This window comes from Coenobita brevimanus, chromosome 87 (assembly GCF_032717465.1).
Source record: "Coenobita brevimanus isolate Jiangsu-jjx chromosome 87, ASM3271746v2, whole genome shotgun sequence".
NCBI classification, from domain to species: domain Eukaryota; kingdom Metazoa; phylum Arthropoda; class Malacostraca; order Decapoda; family Coenobitidae; genus Coenobita; species Coenobita brevimanus.
The window spans coordinates 18414966-18438844 of record NC_137040.1 but is presented as its reverse complement, the minus strand read 5'-3'; positions in this window follow the sequence as shown (position 1 = coordinate 18438844).

Below are 23879 nucleotides of genomic sequence, written 5' to 3'. Positions count from 1 at the left end.
CGAAACTACGAGTGACTAATGTTGGTGGCCTTGTGGTGGTGTCCGTCTCGAGGTGTACAGGAGGCAGGTGGAGGCTGGGTCAAACGAAGGGTCAGGTGGTAGACTGATTGGCTTCCCCCTACGCCATCTGCAAGGAAGGTCAGCCATTTTTATCATTCGTCAATGTTCTGGGTGGCATTGGAGACGTTGCAGCACTTGTTTATTGATGATTCATTTTGCGTATTTCACGTAAGCGTCCTGTTTTATGCCAGTTATGTAGTTTGAATATGGATATACTTTACATTGATAACAGGATATTGGTATGTAATGAGCAGAGTAAATAATAAAGGAAGTTGGAAAGTTTGCCGTCTTTTGGGACACCGATTATCCAGTTATTGAGAGCGTCTTTTGCGATAATGGTAAATGTACAGGTTAATCAGCAGAGAAACCTTAACAGTTCTCTTACAGTATTGTTAGTTTGCTCAGTATTTTTTTATTTATGGTGGTAAAGGGCTACTTTGTGGTGAGTTTGTTTCCCGATTGTTTTAATTATCCATGTTTTGCTTCCCCGACGCGTGGTGTTTCCTGGGCGTAATGGCGGACACACTAAACGCTAAGCAACTGTACCGAGATAAGTTTGGTTTTCCTTTCGGTGCCTCTGGTTATTACCGTTGGATAAGTTAGGATAGATTGGGTTTGGATATGTTAAGTAAGGTTATGATAGAGGGTAAGTTTTTACAAGTGGACAATACACCCCCCAGGTAGTGCAATATATTTTTCTGGTAGTATTTGATGCGATTCGAATGTTTTTGACTTTCATTTTTGTCGGATATGCCTCATTTCCCCTCTTGTCCAATCATGAACTTTGGACAAGTAGGTGAGATCAAGCATTTTTCGAAAAATGAAGTAAAAAAACAACTCAAATCGCATCAAAAACACCAGAAAAATATACTGTACCACCGGGTAACAACGGAACAGACAAAACCTAACCAAACAAACGTAACGTAACCACACCAAACTCAGTAAACCTAACCAAATGCAACCCAGCATACCTAACCTATCCTAGGGGAATACGTTACGTTACCTCGCCAAACACAGTAAACCTAACCCAACATACCTAACCTATCCTAGGGGAATACGTTACGTTGCCTCACCAAACACAGTAAACCTAACCAAACCTACCCCAACACACCTGTCCTAGGGGAATAGGAAACGTAACCTCACCAAACATACTAAACCTAACCAAACCTACCCAACACACCTAACCTATCTTAGGGGAATGCTTACCCTTGAGATACGATTGTCCAGGACGAGGGTCGTCTGGCAATAACGTCGTGGTTCCAGAACCTTAGAATCCAGTGGTTTATGAACAGTATAATTTGCCAAGCCAGAAGGTGTGTGTTATCCAGAAAAGTTCCTTTTGTAGTCAGAAACACGAAAATTATACTGTACCCGTTTTTTGGTTTTTGTGTACATTTTGTACCGACCACAGTACCACTGATGTCTGTCTTTTCTAAATTTCTAAATGGGCAATAAACTTCAGAAGGTAATACACGTCTTCTAAAAAACTCAATAGCCTCTTCAGGTTCTGAGTGGAAACACTTAATCACCCGTAAATAATCAGTATCACACCCGGGACACACAGCACGTCTTTCTTCTTCAGAGGCCATAGCGAGAAGGATTTGAATTTACCATCCAGATTGAATCAAAGAGCGCGATTCAGATCCATTGGCCGATTTCCATCAGGTGACCTAAAGTAGGCCTATGAGTGGGTGATACAGATCTACGAGACGCATGCACAGTCGAAGGGAAGAGAAACACACGTACGAACGCACGCATTTTCTACCCGGAGTGGCCGAGTGAAGATCGAAGGTAGTTTTTTTTGGGGGGGAAATTTTAAATTAAATTAATTATCTTTGAAAATATCAGTTTCCGAATGGGGTAATGGGGGTTCATTGTGATCGTTAATGATGCTAAAATTCCAAAACTGCATATTATCCACTTGTAAAATAATTACTGTTGCAATAGCTGTAAAAATAAATTTCAGTTGATTAGAGTACATTTTAGAAAGTCTGCCATTACGCCTGAAAAGCCAACACGAGTGAATCGGAATGAGCATTGACAAAACAACAGGGAAACAAAATCAACAGTAAATCATTTACTATCATAAAAGTCATTAGAAAAATACAGAAAACAACCTGGGAGAGGAGGAAGGGAATCGGTAAGGTATTTCTGCGGCCTAAACCGTGTGTTTACTGTTATGTTTTATAAACACTTTCTTTACTGTGTCAAGCATTATTTTGTAGCTAATCCGTAAGGAGACATAGGACCACATTTAAGAGATTAACTTTTTTTCCTTGGTGGTAGGTGGGGACGCTCACCATCCACTCGATGTAGTGCCGCTGTCGGGTGTCTGCCCTTTCCTCTCCTCCGTCCTTCTTTCCTTCCATCCTCTTCTGTCTTCCTTTACTTCATTCTTTCCTTGTCCTTCTGCCAATAGGTAACTTTACAATTCGTCTTCTGTCTTTCCTTCATTTTTTCCTCTTCTGCCTGTGGATGACTCTACACTGAGTGACAAGCCAAATGGTTTCCTGTACACCAGGAAACTACTACGCTGGGTGGTAACCAAATTATGGCGCCTGGTGGTTTAGTGAGTAACTATTGCGCTCCAATCGGATTGAGCCGGTGAAGGTTTATATCCAAGGGGTGGTTGGGGTTGATTGCTCATGTACGGTAATGCCACTCAGGGATGAGAGGCTGGTCACTCTCATCTTAAATGTGGGGATCAACTCCTTAGCCTCGGACTCCTACGCTCCTCATGGGGCAATGTAGGATTGGATGATGGATGGATGAACCGAGTCAGTGACAAATATGTGCAAAAGTGCTTTTTCAAGTACGATGGGGATCCATCAGTAAACATAAGAGATAGGTCAGGTTAGGGTAGGATAAGTAAGATTGGGTTTTTACTCTAATTTAGGGTAAGTTTTTTTTATGGTAATTTCGTTAAAAAATGACGTTCTAAGATGTCGCCCGTCTGCACTCGCCCGATAAGATGGCGTCCGTCTGGCTTCGGCATCCGGGCATCGTTAGGGACTAAACAACCTGCTTTAAAAACTCTTCACCATTTTTAAAAGAATTAAAATGTAAAAACTTGAAAACGCAGTCATAAAATACTCAAAGAATCCCATGGAAAACTATGGTAAAGAAGGTGGTCGTATGTACCCTTACGGATTAACATTGTGTAACCGTGATAAATAGCTGGACGTTAAGTGCAGTGAAGAATTTTTAATAACCCTTCTTTAACAAATGAACTGCATCCCCTACAAGTAAGAAGGAATGTTGCCTCCCTTGCATTATTTTACAGATACCTCTCCACACCTTCCGTCCTACACGGTCATCTGGTAGCGCTCTTGACTGTCACATTGTCATATTGCAGAACTTGTGCCTATCAAAATTCATTTATTCCCCGAACTGCATATCTTTGGAATTCCTTTCCCCTGAATGTTCCCCCCCCCCCCCAAACATCAGCCTACAGCAGTTCAAGTCCAACTGTTACAGTTTAATGAATGAAGGACGCCTGTAATCTGGTGTAGCTGTGGGTTTTATTTTATTTGATTTTTATTCCTCTGTTCACTAAAAAAATAAAAAAAAAGTACACCAATCATTATTATTATCGTTATCCAGCCACAGGGTGACTCATATTGAGGGGTTTTGATTCTCTCTCTCTCTGTCTCTCTCTCTCTCTCTCTCTCTCTCTCTCTCTCTCTCTCTCTCTCTCTCTCTCTCTCTCTCTCTCTCCATGCCTCGGTTCCGTACACGTCTTCTTTCTACATCATCTTTTTCAACAGCTAACATTATAACACCTTTTTCACCCAGCCTTTACACCTGTACACCAAAACCTTAATCTCTCTTTCTCTCTCTCTCTCTCTCTCTCTCTCTCTCTCTCTCTCTCTCTCTCTCTTTCTCTCTCCATGCCTCAGTTCCGTGCACGTCTTCTTTTTACATGGTCTTTTTTTCTACAGCTAACATTATAACACCTTTTCCCACACTTTTATCACCCAGCCTTTACACCTGTACACCAAAACCTTCCCACACCAAGACTTTTTCCTTTTTTCTTTTCACAAGTTATACATCTTCCTTCCCACGCCTGAGTTATCCACACGTTATTCTTTCCCACACCTCATACACCTACACCTCCCCACACCTACATATTATTTTTACACGTAATACACATCGGCCCTTCCCACACCCCGTTGTTTTCATGGTACTCGTTTTACACACATCATTTACACACAGATCTTTATGCTTCATTTTTCACACTTTTTCTTCATCCATTTATTTATTTTTTCACTTTATGCATCTCTCCTGAACACCCTCTTTTCGCACCAATTTTACACACTTAACATTCACACTTTTTCCCATAGACTAACTTTTTTGCCACACTTCCGGTACCCTTTTTCTACACCTTAAATACTTACACCTCCACACTTAGGATCGATTTTATTCCCTGCACTTTTTGGTCATTTCAGTTCTTCCTGTTTTAACACCTGCTTTTACACATCTCCCCCCCCCTTTTCCCCCACAATAATACATCTAACATCTACCTCTTCCCTTAGTTTTTGTTTACAGTACACCTACACACCTCCTCTGTGAAAGCTTCTTGTTTTCCACACATCAAACTCCTGTCCCTTCCAACATTTTTTAACCCACTCCCCTCACATTCATGTCTCATTTTTTTTTTTTTTTTTTTTTCCCGTGCCCTTAACATGGCTCTATCCACACCTCTGTTTTCCATTCATTATCACCACACCACCTTTTCTCACAAACTACACAGCTTACACCTCTCCTCCTAAACACCACCATACTCCCCTTCCCACAATATATACACAACACTATTCCCGGAAAGAAAGTATCAGGAAAAAAAGTAACAGTAAAAAACGTAAGGGAAAGAGCTAATCTAACCTAATCTAACCTAACCTAACCTGACCTAATCTAACCTAACCTAACCTAACCTGACCTAACCTAGGAAAAGATGTTACTTTTTGACTGTTACTTTTTTTCCTGATACATTCTTTCCAATTCCCACACAACACTTCACCACACCCATACATTCAAACGCCTTCACGGCAAAACCCTTTTCTTTCATTTTCCACCATCACCCCCAAACCACCTTTAATTGCTTTGTCTACAGCCCAGCCATCGTACTTATGTGCTCTCTCTCTCTCTCTCTCTCTCTCTCTCTCTCTCTCTCTCTCTCTCTTTCAACTCCGTTAATTTTCTGTGATCTTTGAAACCCCTCAGTCCAATCAGCCCTTCCAAATCATAGTAAAATTGACGAGGAATAGTAAAAATATAATGTAAGAACAATCATCTGCTGGAAATAGATTATAAGATAACCTTGAACTATGACGTAACGACTCTACTGTAACTTGACCTAGACGTCAGTGTATACAACCTACAAAAGATTAGGCGAGTCGATCAAGGCCTTCCTTAGTTAATAGTAGCCACAACAGACAGACACACGATCACGTATATGGAGACGACTTAAGTAATTACCAGCCCATTATGCTGGTGATTAAAAGGGGTTGTTATGATGCATGAGTTAAAAGTGTTTAACCTCTTAACCCGTCACGTCCCGAGCTATTTCGCACCTCCGACACCCCCCAGTCCCGAGGTATTTTCGAAAAAAAAAAAAAATTTAGGCTAAAACCTCCGCTTTTGGTGAGAAACATCGAAATTTCTTAGAGAAACCGCTCACCTGAGGTTTAAAATACTCGATCCAGGTAGCAGTACCTCCTTACCTGACTGGGTTTTCTAACAGGCTGGCACCAAAGAAAACGAGTTCTATGGGAGGGTAACTATTTCACACCACTCATAAATGGTATTTATTTATTAACTTGGTATGAATTTATATGTAGTACAAGAGTATATTGGTTTTCAAACAGTAATATAGGTATTATAAGCATTGTTTCACTCACCAACTCATCACCATACCTGACCTTCTTTTGCCACATTACTTGATCATCATTTCACACTGTTTCTCTAATGCTATGTAAACTTTGTCCTCCACATTGTCATCGATTGGGGAATCACTCTGGCCCTGAATGTCTTTATTGGCCAGGTCACAGGTAACAGGTGAGTTGCGGAGACAATGGAGTGTGGGGTGGGGGGGGGAGGTTATGCGGTGTAAGGCATTGTCCTTGGTTGGCATCTTGTAGAAGAATAGAGGAAGGTGTCCCGTGTATACGTACGAAAAATCACTCGAAAATTGAAAATTGTGCAAATTAGGGACCTTGCAATTGCACGACATACCAGTACGTCGTCGGGACTGGCAAATGCAAAATGTTGCAACGTATCCATACGTCGACGGGACGTCTCGGGTTAACCTTTACGATAGTCTCTCTCTTTCTCTGTAGATATATATATGTATAGGCCTATATATATATATATATATATATATATATATATATATATATTATATATAACATATATTATATATAATATATATATATACAAATATATATATTATATATAATATATATATATACATATATATATTATATATAATATATATATATTATATATAATATATATAATATATATATTATATATAATATATATATAATATATATATTATATATAATATATATTATATATAATATATATATAATATATATATATATATATATATTATATAAAATATATATACATATATATATTATATATAATATATATACATATATATATTATATATAATATACATATATATATATTATATATAATATATATACATATATTATATATTATATATATATATATATTATATATTATATATATATATGTATATACCGGTATATATATATATATATATATATATATATATATATATATATATATATATATATATATATATATTTTACAACATTAATTACACCGCTTCCCGTCCGATCAGCAAAGTTAAGCAACGTTGGGTCTGGTTAGCACTTGGATGGGTGACCGCCTGGGAACACCAGATGCTGTTGGCATCCCTACGTGTCAAGTGGGGTTGGTGGAGGATTAGTGCCCCTCCCTGTAAAACAATTAACTCTAAGCCCATGGCCACCCTGTTTGGGATACATGGCGTCTGGGAATGGAAAATGTATATATTATATGTATATTATATATATATAATTATATGTATATTATATATATATAATTATATGTATATTATATATATATATATGTATATTATATTTAATAAATAATATATACATTATATATATATATATATATATATATATATATATATATATATATATATGTATGTTTCCTGTACACTAGGAAACCATTTACTACGCTGGGTGGTAACCATATAACCAAATTTTGGCTCCTGGTGGTTTAGTGGGTAATAAAGGTTCTCCAATCGGATTGAGCTTGTGAAGGTTTATATCCAAAGGGTGTTGGGGTTTATTGCTCACGTAATACCACTTAGGGATGAGTGAGGCTGGTCACTCATCTTAAATGCCAGGACCAAGTTTCCTAGCCCCGGGCTCCTACGCTCCTCATGGGGCAACGTAGGATTAGATTATGGATTGGTGGAGTCCACACAACACCACACCGCACCACAACACAACACCAAAGGATTACAGTACCTACCACACCACGCCACACCACACTGCACCGCACCAACCACACCACACCACACCTAACACAAAAGGATTACGCTACCTTCCCCACCACACCACACTACACTGCATCACACCATACACCACACCACACCACACCTAACACTAAAGGATTACAATACCTTCCCCTCCACACCACACTGCACCGCACCACACCACACCAAACTTAACACTAAAGGATTACACTACCTTCCCCTCCACACCACACCACACCACACGTAACACTGAAGGATTACACTACCTTCCCCTCCACACCACACTGCACCGCACCACGCCTAACACTAAAGGATTACACTACCTTCCCCACCACACTACAGCACACCTAACATTAAAGGATTACACCACCTTCCCCTCCACACCACACTGCACCGCACCACACCACACCACACCACACCTAACACTAAAGGATTACACTACCTTCCCCTCCACACCGCACTGCACCGCACCACACCACACCACACTACACTGCACCGCACCGCACCACACCACACCACATCACACCACACCTAACACTAAAGGATTACACTACCTTACCCTCCACCGCACCACACCTACCGGTAACATTAAAGGATTACACTACCTTCCCCTCCACACCGCACCACACCTGACACTAATATAAAGGATTACACTACGTTCTCCTTCACACACCGCACCACACATGACACTAAAGGATTACAGTACCTTCCACTCCACACCACACTGCACCGCACCGCACCGCACCGCACCACACCACACCTGACATTAAAGGATTACGGTACACTACCTTCCCCTCCACACCGCACCACACCACGCCTAACACTATAGGATTATACTACCTTTCCCTCCACGCCACTCATCGTTACACAACACCACTCCACACCACACCACATTAAATAAAACTGGCCCCACCACACCACAACCCACCACAACACCACGCTTTAGACCACACCATTCCATACAGCAGCCTTATATACCCCCATTCTTTATAATAGTACATCTCACAACGCATCACAGCATGGCACACCACATACCACACCACATCTCACCAGCCCACCACATAACACCACACCATACAAGATTTCATTAGTATACCCCACCCCACCGGAACTCACTGCACCACATCTCTCCAGCCTCCAGCCCAAGTCCCAGCAGCCACCCCTCTCCGCATTCAACAACGGCCAAATTCCATTCCAACCACGCCCAAATCCCCCCAAACCCCCGTTCATCTTAGATCCCACGCCTAAATCCCATTCCCAAACACGCCCAAATCCCACTCAGCCCTACCTGAATCCTGTCTAGTCCTCATCCAGCCTCCCAGCCACGCCCAGATCCCACGCGCAATTACCAAGCAAAACCATGGCTAAATCCCATACCTCGCCCCATCCAAATCCCTTGCCCCACCCACCCAAATCCCTCGCCCCGCCCTGCCCAAATCCATCGCCACACCCCACCCAAATCCATCGCCACGCCCCACACAAATCCATCGCCCCGCCCCACCCAAATCCATCGCCCCGCCCCACCCAAATCCATCGCCACGCCTCACCCAAATCCATCGCCACGCCTCATCTAAATTCATCGCGCCGCACTACACAAATCCCTCGCCCTGCCCCATCCAAATCCCTCGCCCAAGCCCCATCCAAATCTTGCTCCGCCCAACCCAAATCCCTTACCCTGCCCCACCCAAATCCCTTGCCCTGCCCCATCCAAATCCCTTGCCCCGCCCCACCCAAACCCCTTGCCCCACCCCACCCAAATCCAACGCCTCACCCCACTCAAATCCATTGCCTCGCCGCACCCAAATCCATCGCTTCGCCCCACCCAAATCCATCGCCTCGCCCCACCCAAATCCATCGCCTCGCCCCACCCAAAGCCCTCACCCCACCCCACACAAATCCCTTGCCCCGCCCCTCACAAATCCCTCGCCCCGCCCCACACAATCCAAATCCCTCACCTCGCCTCACTTAAATCCCTCGCCCCGCCCCACCCAAATCCCTCGCTCCGCCTCACCTAAATCCCTTGCCCTGACCCACCCAAATCCCTCGCTCCGCCTCACCCAAATCCCTTGCCCTGACCCACCCAAATCCTTTGCCCCGCCTCACCCAAATTCCCCTCCCCGCCCCACCCAGATCTCACACCCAGCCACAAGCTCAGCCACATTCAACTCTCACGCCCAGCCAGAGCCAAATCCTACACCTAGACACGCCCAATTCCAACCAGTTCTAGCTACGCCCATATCCCACGTCCAGCCACACTCAAATCCCATCCTGTTCTAGCCATACCAGTATCCCACATCCAGCCACGCCCAATCCCAAATAGTCCTAGCCACACCAATATCCCACGTCTAATGTCGCCCCAAATCCCAACCATGTCTAGCCACACCAATATCCCACGTCCGACCATCCCCAAATTCCAACCAGTCCTCTGAACCCGTCCGACCCCGGCCGGCTGCGTGTTTTTATCTGCAGATGTAAAGTGGCATTAGCTTTGAGATAATTAGCCACTGGGAAATGCAACAGTGCAGTGCTGATGACATCATTGCATACCGGGTACTCTGGAATAAATGAGTTGCCACTAGGCTAATATTATTTCTGTGAGCACACACATACAGTGTATTTTCTGAGTGAATGGTTGAATTAGGGAGTGAATGAAGAATGTGAGGTACATGTTTACAGTAAGGCAAGTCTCTTGGTACAGGGAATTAATTTGAACTTTCTTCCTCTACTAACTTACCTTACCGAAGTGCCGGTCATGTGACGTTAGCGGCCATGGAGCGCCATCTTCCTCCAGCCTCAGCTGTCCTGATTAACTACACATTGCTGATTCTTCCTTGTAAATTGCTTCTTTTACAATCCATATACTTTAATCGTTGTCTTCTTCTTGCTCTTCTTCCCTCTATTCTTCCAAGTAAACAGTCATTTTCAAGTTCTTTTACTCTTATAACATGACCCAAAAATTCCATGTCATTTCTTTGTAGTCCTCATCATTTCTCTTTCCACTCCTGCCCTTCTCAGAACTTCTTCATTTGTTACTTTTTCTATCTGTGATATTCGCAACATTTATCTCAAAAACCATACCTCAGCTGCTTGTAATCTCTCATTTTCTTCTTTACTGTCCACGTATCGCACCCGTATAATAGCTTTGACCAAACAAAACATTTCAACACTCTTATTCGTGTCCTCATATCCATATTTGTTAAATTTTTTCTCATTCGTCCGAAAGCTCCTTTAGCAGTACAATTTCCTTCTCACTTCCTCTGTCATCTGATATAACAGCACCCAAGAATTCGAAACTTCTCACCTGCTGTATACAGCTTTCGTGGATATTAAGTGGGATATTCATCGCTTCTCTCCGCTTTGTTAGTACCGTACCATCGCCTTTGTTTTCCAGATGTCAATCTTCATCCCTTTCTGTTGACATGCTTCCACTAATCTATCCACCAGTTCTTGCAGTTTTTCTTCTGGATCCGCTACCAGTACCGTGTCATCAGCATACCTCAGATTATTTATGTTCTTATCACCAACCTTGACCCCTTCCAATTCCTTCAATTCGTCCATTACAACTTGTCCGTATAAAGAAAACAAGTCTGGCGACAGAACACATCCCTGTCGTACTCCTCTTTTTATAGTCACCCACTCCGTCTTCTCGCCGACTCTAACAGCAGCATTTTTTTTTTTTTTTTTTTTTTTTGACATTTACAATGATTCTTATATCCTTATTATCTACCCCAACCATTCGCAACATTCTCACCATCTCTTAACGCCTCACTGTGTCAAAGGCCTTTACAAAATCCACAAAACACAAGTATAAATCCTTCTGTACTTCCAGAGATCTTTCTATCAACATTCGCAATGAAAAATAGCATTTCTAATGCCTTTGCTCCTTCGAAATCCATACTGCTCCATTGCCACATAGCTATTTATGTTTCGTCTTGTTCTTTCCCCCATCACTCTTAACAATACTTTCCCCATTTGACTCATCACACTTAGAGGTCTATGCTCATCACATTCCAGTACGCCATTTTTCTTTGGGATGGCCACAAAAACACTTTCATCGGTTCTGAAATGTATCCAGCATCATATAATCTGTTTGCCAAAGTGGTTATTTTTTCTAATCCAAATTCTCCGGCTGCCTCCATCATCTTGACCACCACTCCATCCTCTCCTGCTTTATTCTTACCCAAACTTCTCATAGCTTTCTGAATTTCCTCTTTTAATAAGACTGGTCCGCTCATTACACCGTCAATCTCGGGCTTGACTCCTCTCTCATCATCATACAGCTCATGAATATATTCCTCCCATCTCTTTAATACATCTTGTTTATCCATTAAAATGTTTCCATTTTTATCTTTTATTACTGAACTTCTAGCATTTCTTTTTCTTCCACTTACCTCTTCAGTAACTTTATACATCTTCCTAGTGTTAGTTCTCAGTAATATTTCCACTTGTTGGCATTTTTCATTCAACCATTCCTCTTTCTTTTCTTTACATTTTCTTTTTATTTCAACATCTAGATCTCTCTATCTCATTTTTTTTTCTCATCTTTCTTCCATCATTGCTAAAATGTCATCAGTTATCCACTGTTGTAGTCTTTCCTGTTCCTTTTCTGGTACGATTTCCTCCACTGCCTGCAAAATAGCCGTCTGCAAGTGCTTCCACTCCTGTTCAATCCCACCGTCATTCTGCTCTTCGCTTAGTATATCATACCCATTTCTCAACTCGAGTTGAAAGTCATTACTTCTCTCCTTCATTCCAAGATGTATTGCCATCCAGTTACTGAATCAACAAGTTGTATTGTCATACCACTGTACCCAACCAATGATTTTCTTAACCAGTCAGACATGGGGCTGAAGCCACCTCTTTGGCTTCGAAGCTGAAGCCCTTCGAAAGTTATGAAGCCGAAGCCGGCGCCCTTGAAAAATCGTGAAGCCGAAGCCAGGTAAACATTCACGGAGACAGATCTTAAGCTGTTTCAATTTTATGAAACCAGTAATCAGCTTCGTGTCACAGTATGCCAGTTGTAACCAGCCAGTAAGAAAATCAGAACTTCAAACGTAGTGAGTCCTTGCAAGTGAGTGAGTGCATAATACCTTGCATCTTACCTAGGGGCAAATAGGTACAGTACCATTATCTCTTACATACAAATGTTGACCCTAGGAATCGTCAGTCTGGAAATAAAGGATTCTGTATATAATATTTGATATTTTTATTAAGCTGAAGTGGATGCAAAGGAAAGGACTTGAAAATATGAAAATCAGGCAGTTTTTATGCATATTCTGTTCCTGTAACAAATTTTCTGGGTCTGGTGCTTTAGCTAGCGATTGGGGATGAAGCCAGGCCCTTGGCTTCGAAGCTGAAGCCGAAGCCGCGACCTAAAAACAATGGCTTCATGAAGCCGAAGCCACGACCTAAAAACAATGGCTTCATGAAGCGAAGCCGCGACCTAAAAACCATGGGTTCATGAAGCCGAAGCCGCAACCAAACACCATGACTTCATGAAGCCGAAGCCGCGACCAAAAACCATGGCTTCATGATGCCCAAGCCGCGACCTAAAAACCATGGCTTCATGAAGCCTGAGCCGCGACCAGAAACCATGGCTTCATGATGCCCAAGCCGCGACCTAAAAACAATGGCTTCATGAAGCCTGAGCCGCGACCAGAAACCATGGCTTCATGATGCCCAAGCCACGACTTAAAAACCATGGCTTCATGAAGCCTGAGCCGCGACCAAAAACCATGGCTCCATGAAGCCAAACCAAGACCTAAAAACCATGGCTTCATGAAGCCTAAGCCGGCTTGGGCTCCATGTCTGACCCGTCTGTATAATGTTATAAGCGTGATACTGCCCCATATAAAGACCTGGCTTAATTTCAGCTTACCCAGGCGTGACCGATTAATACACGTTACTTCAACTAGGAAATTCTGGGTGATGCTGATGACTTGGGCTGCTTGAGCTGTCCAACCCCTTCCCCCATCTCCTCAACCCCCCCCCCCACCTCCCAAAAAAGAATTATAGTTGACATGCTTTTATTGTAAAACACACACACACACACACACACACACACACATATATATATATATATATATATATATATATATATATATATATATATATTGTTACGGAACAGCGAAAGATAATGTACATTTTAAGTGAGAATACTAAAAATCACTACTGTCTCGTAAAGTTTCAGGTTCAAAACAAAAGAGATAAAATTACAAGTTAAAGTTTAATGCACAAACTAACAACAAAACATTCAGGACTCATAAGGATAATGTAATGGCAAAAACAGGTTAAATATATGGTTAACTGCAATAGCCTCTATTAACACGAAATTAGCAAGAGTAAATTGATCTAAGTCAGCCCTGATAAAATGAAAATACACTGGGTAATGCTCAGTTAATGCAAGATAAATTATTACAGATACAAAATAATATTAAAACTGGCTGACAAAATGAATCCGACACAAATTACAAAAAAACCTTACTAGGCCTAAGAATTAACCTTACGCTACACAGTACAAGGAAAAATGCAACAACAGTTATACTCAAATTACACCGCTGCTAGATGGTTGGAGACTTCCTGAGCACTCACAACAATAACTGTACAGGGGAGGACAGAGATGTGAACAAAATGAGGAGTAGATCTAAGTGGCAATGATGCAGAGACTGAGCTCATTATATAGGGGCCAGCAGAGCTTGATACAACTTGTAAGAAGGACGCGCAAATGAAGCCATGGGGACAAAGAGTTGACAATCCCGCTCTGAACAACAGAAAGAACGACTTACTCTACTATAACGGTAGAAGGGGGGACTGAGGCAGAACACGCTCGTGATCAAACATGCAGCATACTGTGCATTAAAATTACACAAAGGATGATGAAATCATAGGCTATGTAACACCTCCCCACAAAGAAAAAAATTTACAAAGGAAATTTCTTATTACTCTAAAACAATCTGTCTAAAGTCTAGATAAGCAATCTGCAATAACATTTTCTTTCCCCTTGACATGTTGTATGTCTAATGAATACTCCTGAAGAAGTAGACTCCATCTTGTCAATCTCTGATTTTTATCTTTAAACTTACTAAGGAATTTCAGTGGGTTATGATCGGTATAAATGACTATGGGATCAAAACCAGAACACAAATAAAATGAAAAATGCTGTAAACCCAAAATCAAGGCCAAAAGCTCTTTCTCAATAGTTGAGTAGTTCTTTTGAGGTGGAGTGAACTTCTTACTGTAATAAGATACAGGGTGTTCAATACCCTGATCATCCTCTTGCAGCAAAACAGCCCCAGCTCCTGTATCACTTGCATCAACAGACATCTTAAAAGGCTTAGCAAAATTTGGAGTAGCGAGCACTGGCTGACTTAATAGGATAGCTTTAAGTTTGTTGAAAGAGGATTCACAGTTATCGGTCCAGACAAATTCAACTCCCTTTTTCAGTAGGTCTGTAAGTGGTGATACAAGAATTGAAAAGTTAAGAACAAATCTCCTGTAATAACCTACCATTCCCAAAAATCTTTGTAGCTCTTTCCTACTTTTAGGTCTGGGAAGATCACTTATAACCTGAACCTTAGCTCCTGGTGGTGCAACATGTCCATCACCAATTACATACCCAAGGTACTGAACTTTAGCTTGACCAAACTCACACTTTGATAAATTAGCTACAAGATTAGCATGAACCAAACGCTCAAGAAATTTACTGACATGGCATAGGTGATCTTTCCAGTTGTTACTGAAGATTAATACATCATCAGTATAAACAACACACCCTGCCAAACCCTCTGTTACAACATTCATGAGCTTCTGAAAAGTGGCTGGTGCATTCTTCATACCATATGGCATTACGGAACATGCAAAAGTCTTTCCTAGTGTTACAAAACATGAGATCTCCCTAGCACGTTCAGTCATAGGTACTAGCCAGTATCCCTTTAACAAATCAAACTTACTTATGTACCTAGCCTTTCCGATCTTGTCTATGCAATCTTCCACACGAGGGAGAGGGTAAGTGTCTGTTTTGGTTATCCGATTAACACGTCTGTAGTCGATGCAAAGCCGCTGTGACCCACCTGGCTTAGGGACTAGAGTGACAGGAGAACTCCACTCGCTCTGACAGGGCTCAATCATCTTGTGGTCCAACAGGTAGCCAAGCTCCTTCTGGATGAGAGGAACTTTCACTGGGTTCACACGGTAAGGAGGCAATTTAATTGGCTTTGCGTCACCAACATCGACATCATGCATCAACACAGTAGTTCTTCCTGGAGTGGCACGGAACACTTGCGGGTACTCCTGCAGTAATGCCGAAAACTCCTGCCTTTCCTCGGGAGGTAGGTGAGAAAGCTTAGTCTGGAGATCATTCATGATATCAGGATTCTTCCCCAAACTATCACTCAGGCTCATACTGCATGGGAGAGCTTCACTTGCAGACTCGGGTGGAACAGCTACAGTGCAGACTGGATTATTTTCGTACCGCCTGTGATATAACTTTAGCATGTTGATGTGACATAGTTCCTTGTTCTTTCTACGATCTGGTGTGGCGATGACATAGTTGACATCACTGAGTTTCTTCTCCACGAAATAAGGACCACTAAACTTGGCTTGAAGAGGTTGCCCATGCACTGGTAGCAGAATCAAAACCTGATCTCCTGGCTGAAAGTGGCGTAACCTGGACTTCTTATCATACCAAGTTTTCATCTTCTCCTGAGCAGCTCCTAAATTCTCTCTCGCCAGCTGTAAAGCAGTGGACAGCCGTTCTTTGAACTTCATCACATACTCCAGCAGGTTGACGTCATCTTCCTCCGACAGCCAGCATTCCTTGAGTAGCTTAAGGGGTCCTCTTACTTCATGGCCAAACAGTAGTTCAAAAGGTGAGAAGCCCAGTGATTCATTTGGAGATTCTCTTGCGGCAAACACAACGAATGGAAGACCTTTATCCCAGTCTTTCTGATGTTCCAAACAGTATTTCTTGAGCATCGATTTGAGTGTTTGATGATATCTCTCCAACGCTCCTTGGGTCTGGGATGGTTAGCTGAAGACGTGATCTGGGTGATGCCCAACTCTTTCAGAGACTGCTTGAAAACATTTGACATGAAATTACTTCCCCGGTCAGACTGTACCTCCTTGGGCAGACCAAACTTTGTGAAGAACCCTAGCATTTCCTTAACCACGTTCTTTGCTGAGATATTTCTAAGTGGAATGGCTTCAGGATAACGAGTAGCCATATCAATCAGGGTCAACACATAAGAAAATCCTGAAGAAGTCTTAGGAAGAGGGCCCACAATATCCACCAACACACGGGTGAAAGGCGCCTCAAAAGGAGGAATGGGAACTAGAGGTGCAACCTTTTCGGTCTGATTACACTTCCCCACAACTTGACAGGTGTGACAAGACTTACAATACCAGGAAACATCCCTGAAGATACCTGGCCAGTAGAAATGTTTCAAAATGCGTGCCACAGTCTTCCTCACTCCAAGGTGTCCTGCCAAACTGGAATCATGAGCTACTCTAATGATATCCTGCCTACAAACACGAGGGATGACAACTTGATGTACAACCTCCCATTCACAGTCGGCTGATGCTGTTTGGGGTCTCCACTTCCTCATAAGTACTCCTGACTTTACATAATAACAAGTAGAAGCACCGGCTGACTCTTCCTCACTGCAAGCAGAGTTAGCTAGACCTTTCAACTCAGGGTCAGCAACCTGCAACTCAACCAACTCTTGACGAGACAAATTATCAACACTACGGGGTACTGCCTCATCTGGTGAGTGGTCCAAATTAGCAAGAAAAGTGTCAGCTAGGATAACATCATCATCATCATTATCCTCTAAGTCACTAAGCCCTAGTGACAGCACATGCAGGGAACACATCAGGGACACCACAATCCTGGGCCGCAGCCACTGGCTCACTAGACAACTGAGGAGCTGGACACACTTGACTTCCACCAATATCATTTCCAAGTAAGAAAGTTACACCTGACATTGGGAGTGTCTCAACCAACCCAACCATAACAGAACCATTAACAAAACCAGACTCTAAATTCACTCTGCACAGAGGGACAGAGAAGTAATTATTCCCTACACCTTGTAAGATTACAGTTTCATCAGAGGAATTAACATTAGAGCCTAGAACACTGGTCAGCATAAGGGATTGGCAAGCACCTGTATCACGATATATTTTAACTGATTTCCTGTCATTACTGTCCAGAGGACTGACAAAACCATCAGACAGGAAATTAGCTCATGATCTCTTGAGAGTGTCACCCACGTTACTGCTCAAAAGAGGAGCTCCATCATGAGAATTTAAGTTACCCCTCAAAGCAGGTTTAGTTAACTCAGTTAAAGAATTCTGGGAACTCTCAAGAGTGGACACTAGACCAATTGACTGAATATTTAAAGACTCCTTTTTGTTCACATCACGCTGGCTCCTGAAACATTTCTCCGTAGTATGACCAAGCTTACTACAATAAGTACATTTACTTTTCTGAAATCTAGAGGTGGAGCTGGTATTTACTTCCTGAGAAACATCATCCTTATTCTCTTTCCTGTTACCTGTACTCTGAGTAGAGGCAACGTACTTACTCTCAGCTTTCCCTTTTTCTTTAGAATATCTCTTGTGAGTGAGAACATATTCATCAGCTAAAACTGCAGCATCAGACAAATTATCTATTCTTTTCTCATCAAGATATAGGCTTACATCTTTATTAACACACCTCTTGAAGTCCTGCAGCAAAATCATCTGCTTAAATTTACCAAAATCAGAATCCACATTCTTGGAATTTAACCACTGCTCTAACAGATCTTCTTTGATTTTTGCATACTCAACATGGGATTGCTTATCTTGCTTGTAAGTTGTCCTAAATTTTACTCTATAGGCTTCAGGAACAAGCTCATAGGCCTTAAGAATCAAGCTCTTAACTACATCATAATTATCAGATTGATCCTGAGGCAAAGATGCATAAGTTACTTGAGCTTTCCCGGTGAGAACAGTTTGAAGGAGTACTGGCCAATACTTCTTGGGCCAATTAAAACCTGTAGCTACCCTCTCAAACAACTGAAAATACTTTGTTAAATCAGATTCATCAAAAGGAGGGACAAGTTTAACATTTTTAGCCACATCAAAATCATCAGAGCTAGATGATCCAGTTCCACCTTGTTTCATGCGATACTCATGGTCTGCCTGAATCCTGGCAAGTTCAATTTGTGCCTGTATCTGTGCCTCCTGAATACGAGCATTTGCCTGAAATTCAGCCTCCTTAGCTTTTGCCTCCTGCAGGGCTAGCTGTAACTTAGCTAATTCAATCTGCGTTTGCTCATTTGGAGGAGTTACATTAAACAAGCTTTCATTAATCATGTCAACAATTTGATCTTTAGAATGATGAGAGTGAACTGCAATTCCCAATTGTTGAGCAACAAGCTTAAGTTCATTCTTTGTTCTGTTTTCTACATCCAACACTGTTTGCACATTTGACAAAAAATCTTTGGCTTCATCAAGTGTAGTAATAGTAGACATCATGAACAAGTAACAGTCACAAAATATCAAGCAATATCCTTATGATAATATCCTGAATATCCTGATATGAGGTCGCCAAATTTATGTTACGGAACAGCGAAAGATAATGTACACTTTAAGTGAGAATACTAAAAATCACTACTGTCCCGTAAAGTTCCAGGTTCAAAACAAAAGAGTTAGATAAAATTACAAGTTAAAGTTTAATGCACAAACAACAAAACATTCAGGACTCATAAGGATAATGTAATGGCAAAAACAGGTTAAATATATGGTTAACTGCAATAGCCTCTATTAACACGAAATTAGCAAGAGTAAATTTATCTAAGTCAGCCCTGATAAAATGAAAATACACTGGGTAATGCTCAGTTAATGCAAGATAAATTATTACAGATACAAAATAATATTAAAACTGGCTGACAAAATGAATCCCACGCAAATTACAAAAAAACCTTACTAGGCCTAAGAATTAACCTTACGCTACACAGTACAAGGAAAAATGCAACAACAGTTATACTTAAATTACACAGCTGCTAGATGGTTGGAGACTTCCTGAGCACTCACAACAATAACTGTACAGGGGAGGACAGAGATGTGAACAAAATGAGGAGTAGATCTAAGTGGCAATGATGCAGAGACTGAGCTCATTATATAGGGGCCAGCAGAGCTTGATACAACTTGTAAGAAGGACGCGCAAATGAAGCCATGGGGACAAAGAGTTGACAATCCCGCTCTGAACAACAGAAAGAACGACTTTACTATAACGGTAGAAGGGGGGGGGACTGAGGCAGAACACGCTCGTGATAAAACATGCAGCATACTGTGCATTAAAATTACACAAAGGATGATGAAATCATAGGCTATGTAACAATATATATATATACATACACTGTATATTTTCCTAAGTCCCAGTAGGCCTCCTACATATCCACATGTCACCACTTCGGCGCTAACACACCATCCATGTTGAATCCATGCTAGGGCTGTCTCATACAAGACTGGTGTACTGGTATTAGCGGGGGTACTTTTATGACATGTCGGCGGGTCACTGGTAGATCAGAAAAGTCTGCTTTTTATGAAATTCAAATCCTTTAACTGTTCCCAGCCCCAGCTGGGATTCGAACCTGGGTCCATTAGGACTGCAGGCAGCCTCTATACCGATTCAGCCACCGCCATCCGCATACCATAAAGTGGTGATTTTTATACGGTATTAATAACCTGCATAACAGTTGCAGACAGAAGAAAGATACATTGCCAAACTTTTATGTACTGTACTTCATGTATGGATAAATGTTGCACATATTACCTACTGTTCCCCTTATGTATTATGAGTAACAGTATAGTTTGTATTAATTGGCTCCACCTCCACAGGGGATATGTCAATCGAGGATCCACCAGTACCCTACATCCCGCTACAAGTGCTGAAGGTTGTCCCTCCATCAACGTCCATCCAGATGCTGTTGTACAGTCTTCAGCATAAATTCGCTGCAAGTCTACTCGTGTGATGTGAGTCCTTTTGTCTGGCAACAGTGTAAGGGGACTGGTTGCCACAAACTTTTATACGCTTTAAAGACTTGTTTTTAAGAATTGGTACTAAAGACTGCCTAGAATACAATATTCTGTATTCCGTATCTAATTAGTATGAAAAAGTGTAAGAGTTGACAGGGATGTTTTGGAATGATGAGCGTAATACTCTGATATTCCTCTTTATAACCGGGTCTAAGATTCCTTCCCCTCTCCCTCTTACACCTCCTGATGTCTCCCCCACCCCTCCCTCTCCCTCCTACCCCCCACTCACTTTCATACCTCTCCACTTTCTCCTCTCCCACTCTCTCTACCTTCATTCATTTATCCACGGTACTATCTAGATTGTTTACTAAACCCAGTCTGCCCTATTCTCAGTTGCTCGCAGTACTACCAACTAAATCTATTATCAATATTCCTTCCTGTTCAAATCCCATTCTCACTCTCCCCGTCTCCTTCCCACTCCATTTATTCCAGTAGTCTTTTTCTCTTCCCCATGTCACTACCAACAGCCTTGACACGGAAACGTTGAGGTCTGGTTCTCGTAATGTATTCCTTACTGGTGTTTGTTTGAGTAAGCCTGGCAGTCGGTGGCTATTATTTCAGTAGGCGAAATTAAACAAACATAAATGTCCATTCCTCCTATTTCTTGCCCTCTCTCTTCCCTAGGAAAATGTTCCCATTCTCCTCATTTTGTTCACTGATTCATGAAGCAGGATCAGAACCAGTAAGGCTTCGACTTGCTGCATCATGCTTGGAGTATAGTGGGAGAAAAAGACTGTGGCATGGCAAGAATCTCTCGAATGTAGACGAAGAAAAAGGTTATAGGAATAAACATGAAATAGAGAACTTTGCGGTTTATTACGTATGTTAGCGCCGTGGATAATATAAGGTAGACAGGCCAGGGAGAGAGGGGAGTGGAAATAAAGGAAAGAAGGGGGAGGGAGGAAGAGGGGGAAGTTGGAGAGGAACATCGGAAGAAGTACGAAGGCGAGAGCGGGAGTTTCATTATTCACATCATTCTTCTGTCGTCTTTTGCACATTTTTATGCTAATCAGATATAAAGAATACTGCATTCTGGGCAGTTTATAGTACTAATTCATACAAACACGTCTGTAAAGCGTAAAAAAAACTATTTGGCAACTAGTTCTCATAAACTGTTGCCAGACGCCAACAACACAACATACACTCTTTGAGAGTTCTGTGGGAAAGCCCGGTCTCGGCCATGGCCTTCCTAAGGGACTCGGGGCTGTTCGGCCAGACTGCCTAGGGAACAACTACTACTACTACTGTTGCCAGACAAAACGACCCACATCACACGAACAGGCTTGCAGCGAATTTGTGCTGACGATTGTACATCACCAGTTGACACCAGCAGACTATGATAGACATTCACTCATTCCTCCTTCAAGATTATATAATGATTATATGTAACACATGCAACTTGATGGGAATGACTAATTTTGTAAAAGGGGCACGAAAGGTTGACAGACGTTTCCTCTGGTACGATGTATGGATGTCCCTAACATATTACCGTATAATACAGAACACATTATGGCATCTAGTCATAATATACAAGTGTCATATATCCCATTCAGACCTGAAAATATTTTTTCTTCTGATTTTTGTTAAACTTATGTGATACACACCTTTCCTCATGTACACCATATGTATACACCCTTGTTTGTGTACTTTACACATTTCATGAATAATTGACCCTTTAAATCTGTCCCAAATCTGGGACATTCGTGCTTTACCTCTGACAAAAACAAAGCTGTAGCAATATAATAAGGACAACGGATTTATTAATACAAAAGATCCTTCTTTTAGGTAGATTATTGTAGAAAATTAGTACTTACAAACATTGATGAGTGAAAAAAAAGTTAATATTTATTCTAACCATACATATTACATATTACAAAAATATACTTAGTCTTCCAAAAATATCTTGCCTTTAACAGCCCGTGAATCTGTTGTACAACATATACCCGTACATAGGCATTAGTTCTGAACTTAAGAAACTATTCCTATCTTTGGCACCACTGACTTTTGAAGCCATTAATTATACTTACATCACATGGAAAATAACTAGACAATTCTAAAAAAATAAAAATCCTTTTATGTGCACTACTTATGACATAATTGTGCCCCGATCCCCTCTACTCTTAAAGAAGCACTGTTTGAACTTATTTTAATAGTCTAATCATACATATTACACATTACAAAATATTATCCTCACCATACAGTATTTAAATCTATCACAGCTAAATGAATTTGCACCTGTGCAAGGCACTCACCTGCACTTCAAAAACTTTAAAATACTGTATACTGACTACAAAATTATGTACTTAATTAATTAAGTTTGGCATTCTCACTTTCTAGCAAAAGTGTAACAAGATTGCATGTGTACTGCTTTTTACACATACATGCATACACTTGGGGTCAAAAAACTTTAACCATGGCACAACCCATTAGCAACAGAAATGTGTGTAAAGCAAAGTAAACCTCTGGAACCTTCACTGACTAGGATTTAGTCATCATATATAGGGTAGATGGAACAAGTTGAAACAGTTTCTATCTGCATAAAGACACAGAAATACTTTACATTCACTGTAAGAGAATCTTGTTTTGTTATTACAGCCTGGGTATCTACACCTGTGTCTTTCTGCATACTTTGGCAATACTCTGGGCATATGCAATGCATGTGGTGTACGCTGTGAGAAAGCTGGCAGTGGTCTCACCCTTCTCCTATTACCTCCATCCTCGTCCGATTCCGAGTCTTCTATATTGTGAGGTTGCCAGTCATCATCACCATAAATCAAAGACCTGGCCACTTGTATCTTAAACAACATACTGTCTATAGCCCTCCTATTTGCTAAGTTTGCATTCTTTTCTGTATTCCAGCCAAGCATTACTACATGAGAGATCAAAGATGTGCAACATAAACTTTGCTGTGCGTGTTTTGCTTCTATAGTAAAACAGCACCTGGTCTGCAATATCAACTCCTCCCATATTAGAATTGTAAGCTTCTGCCACTCTTGGCCAGGGTACCTTCACATGCTTATGCTCTTTCTTTGATCAGCGTTGACACTGGGAGGTTGGTTGTAAACATGTTCATTGGAAGCCATCAAAATGGGTTTACTGTCATACCACACCGTAATAGAGTATGCCCCATAATCTTTCACTAGACAGCAGTGCCTCTACCAGTCTTCTTTAATTGTTTCTCAGT